The sequence below is a fragment of the Zootermopsis nevadensis genome, unplaced genomic scaffold (genome assembly GCF_977971745.1).
Source record: "Zootermopsis nevadensis isolate Lab colony 2312 unplaced genomic scaffold, Znev_1.0 Znev_ptg000286l, whole genome shotgun sequence".
NCBI classification, from domain to species: domain Eukaryota; kingdom Metazoa; phylum Arthropoda; class Insecta; order Blattodea; family Termopsidae; genus Zootermopsis; species Zootermopsis nevadensis.
In genome coordinates, this window is record NW_028259411.1 from 1 (window position 1) to 4,169 (window position 4,169).

The following is a 4,169-nucleotide window of genomic DNA, read 5'->3' on the forward strand; positions in this document are numbered from 1 at the left end:
TATATTACTTTATGATAATCACTGAGTAATCAGGGCCAGATTTAATAGATTATTTTGAATGTAATTTATTTAATTTATTTTAGATGTATATTATATACTATGTATAACTTGAATTATACACCAACATCTTTGGGGGTACAAAGTTGAAGAGAAATTATGTCTGGGAGTACGCGAACAAAAAAGGTTGAATACCACTGATATATACCATAGGTATCACTGTTATTTAAAGAGCTAGAATATCTTCTCAACTTCAATACGAGGATCATATCCAGGTCATAAATGTCTGCTGTATATTTCGCCGATCACAGCCGTTAATATACTCTGGTTTATAGGACACACTATTTTGCTCACTGAATCATTAATCGCGTGTTTGACTGAGGACACATGATCTTGCCCATAACATTCCCTTTAAGTCGAATCTCGTTTCTTATTGATTGTGGAGAGCAGATATCAGTAAGATATCCATGCGCCCTTGAGTACACAGGGCGTTCCGGGTGCCTGGTATATGGTCCCAGCGTACCTGAGTGCTTCAGTGTGCAAGAAACAGTCCTTGTCGCTGCGAGATAACATTAAACGGGTTCGTCGGATGAATGAATTATTAAAGTTTGCTCGATTCAAACGAGGAGGACTCTTGAGAAAAGTGTTTATATTTCGTGTTGATAGAAGATAGCAGTAGCAACAAGTTTAGCAAGAACGTTAAGGGACTTTATTTTACAGCGTTAAGTAATTTAAGAAGTGAAACTTCTGTCTTCTGTGTATTTAACGTGTTTATTTTAACCTGGGACAACTTATAAAGTAGGAGAATTGTAATTTAAACTGTTTGGACATGATCCAACTTAGTATGTACGTAGTCTGTTATTTAAATTAACGATTTTGAATGGGTCTGAGAGACTTAGCAAGTTCCTCTGAGGTAACATTTTATCGTAAGTGAAAATGTGACTACGCTTCAGAACTTTATTATGCAAATGTGTCCAATTACCGCGGACCATTTCCAGCGAAGCAACAGCAGCAGTTTTTGCGCCTTTTAGCGTGCCGTTCGGTGCCTTGTTTCCTACTGCAGCACGCTGCAGTTACCTTTCCAATTTTTTTTTTATTATTTCCTGCGCTTTTTCATCATTAGCGAGTGACGATTGGAACGAATTTCACAGCGACTCCATGATCCCGCATTCGACCCACGCTGATTCTTTTTTTTAATTTGCCCCTAAACGTATGCAGGCACACGTGCACCCCATCTCCACCGACGTGATTAATCTCAATCCAAAACGTGCAGACTGCAGAACAGCGTGATATAATCTAGATGCTGTGTTATCAGAGCAGCGTCGCAACATTTCTTGTTGCTAGCAACGCACTCCATCTGAGTGTTGGCCAAATACCAATAAACTGTGATAGTTGCCTCCTGGTAACCAAAAGGAACGGTACGCTGACTCCTTCAGTGTATGGACCACTAATCTGTAAGAAGGTGAGTTATCAGGTTCACACGGCTGCGAGTATGAAGATCTCTGTCTTCTGGGTTGTTGCACCGTGTAGTCTGGTAGACGTTTACCAACGTTACAGAGGTTCTTGCTGCCTCCATCATCAGGGAATTACCGATCTGATGATAGAGGCAGCAAAGAAATGTGAAATGCCTGTAAATTTGTACCTGACTACACGGTGCAACAACCCAGAAGACGGTCATTTTCATACCTGAAATCCTGAACCAAATGTCATGAGAGTCCATGAAGTGTTTTCGTATTTTATATTGGCTGATGGACATAACCTGCTCCCATGGCGTATTTATTTCACTTATTGCTCATAGAACGCCTAAATTCAGGGGCGAACGTTGATAAGGCACGCCTCCTCATTGAAACTTGTCATCTGGCTTCCTCCCTTATGAAGTATTAAAAACTACAAGAGCTGACATAAGCTTTGCGTAGTTCTCGGCTCCGTGTAGTTTTTTCAGTGCAGCGTTCTGTAGATGAGCCTACCGTATCTCCAGGCGGCAAAATAGGATTTATCTGACGTGAGATTTCTAGCAAAACGGGAGACTGTTGACACAGATAAACGTCATCCCAGGCAGTAAGCTTTTATTGGTTCAGAATTGATCTTCCTGAGAGAGGGAGAAACGTGTGTTGTACGGAGCCTGTAGCCTACCTGCACGATGCGCCGTCTTTTGTTTAGCTATGCGACTGTCAAGAAACTTTCTGCCTCTAACAGAATCTGGAGATTAATTACCGTGTTCACAAAATCCCGTTCCGCCATATCTTTGCCAGGTCATTCCCCACAACGTGAATTTCACACTTTATAATACTGTCCTTCCGTCTGCGCCTGTCATTTCTTATACTGAAGATTTCTGTCTTCTGGGTTGTTGCGCCGTGTAGTCTGGTAGAAGTTTCCCGACGTTTCAGAGGTACTTGCTGCCTCCATCATTAATTACAATCAGGTCTTCCGTTCTTGAGTTGTACGATGAAAGATCACATCCTACGTCACAGCTGCACAAAGGCTTTCTGGTACACATAAATACCACACAAAATGTGTGTGTGTGTGTGTGTGTGTGTGTGTCCAGTGCATGTGACAGTAAGTGCATTACTTGCATCAAGTCAATGTGACTGGTAGCGAAGTGTCAGGGCAATCAGTTCAATATTCCTCTCTGTTTCATTACGACAGCATGCGGTCGCTTTGATGAAGCCCACTTCAAGGAAACATCGTCTTGATGCATCACGCAGAGCAGAGCAAAGGTTTCCACTGCGCCTCAACATGAGGTCACAAGGGCACGAACTGCTTCGTACTTCAGATTCCTAGATCATATCGCCGAATCAACTCACACTACAATGGCACACCGTCGGTGGAAACATGCAATACCGCAATACATCTGACGTCGAAAATGTTCCGATGTAACAGCCTATGTTTCCTTGGCCACGAGGACTACCATAACATTTGACATTTTCAAAATTACAAACATGCTTAGTAAGATTCGAGGTTTTCACGGTGGCGAATATGAATATGGCTGTCTTTTGGGATGTTACTCTGTATAATCTTGTAGAAGTTTACCGACGTTTCATAGATGCTTGCTGCCTTCATAATTAGTGTTGTAAATCCCTGATGATGGAGGCAGCAAGCACCTCTGAAACATTAGTTAACTTTTATCATACTACACTTCACAACATCCCAGAAGACAGTTATCTTCATTAAAATTTGATTAGAAAGAGGCTACTAGGGGGACTGAGTCGTAGGTGGGAGGAATGTAATATTAAAACGGACATTAAGGAATATTTGTGGACTATTAATTGGATTCAACACGGCGTCAGAACCGAGAATAGCTACTTCAGTCGATAGAAAACTTGTTACTGTTACGAGTAACTCACATTTGGGTCATTGAATTTCCAACTAGTGAAAGTTTTGAAACAATTTTTTTTTAATCTTATCTCTTAAATGGGAAATAATAATTTAGCAGTGATACTTGTATTTGATATTATTAAATATCACAGGAGTTTAATAACTCAAATCGTAAATAGTAGAGGTACTCATAACGAAACGCTGTTACTAGTAACTGATCGACAAATAAATACTCTGCACTTGAAGATGGCCCTCTTCTGGGACATTGACCAGCCTTTCAAAGGAACTTCCACCTCGCCATGAGAACCTCACATCAAACCTTACTAAAAGGCTGTCACGCTATTCGCCATTAGGTGCTTAGGGGGTGAGAAGGTATAGCTCCTACTCATTCTCAACTTCGGTCAGCCCCGGCCGCGCTTTACCCCCGGGAAAGGGCCCCGGTCTGGACACCGAGGCTAGAGGAAAAACCCTCTTCCCTAGTCGGGGTTCGAACCCTGGTCGTTCAGTCCATATTCAGGCACCGTACTGGCTGTTTATATTATGGTCGTTCGAGACGTATTTTTACTCGCATTTCCATTCTAGGGCCTTTGTAGACTGTAATGTGTTGCATCCATTCTTAAGTATATTTTGTGTTGCTGGTTACCCATGCTCCGTATCAGTCTCTGTCACGTGGACTTATTGCTGGATCATTACTCATTTTGTGTTGGCTGATGCTTCCTCCAGCCTGCGATCTTTATCGATTAATATCTTTCGCATGGCGTAGTAGAAATGATAGTGTTCGCTGATGTCATGCCGGGATATCAGCGACATCAGCTCTCGTATCCGGAGTGATCGTCTGAGATACTTTGGTATCGTCG

General features: G+C 42.0%; 1 long non-coding RNA gene across 1 annotated transcript; it reads left to right on the forward strand.

The window, feature by feature from the left end:
* Nucleotides 1-127: 127 nt before the first annotated feature.
* Nucleotides 128-3,557, forward strand: LOC147870390 (uncharacterized). The gene is made up of 2 exons (XR_015533469.1): nucleotides 128-1,459; nucleotides 2,644-3,557. It is a non-coding gene; the product is annotated as an uncharacterized LOC147870390 (long non-coding RNA).
* The last annotated feature ends 612 nt before the right edge of the window (nucleotides 3,558-4,169 follow it).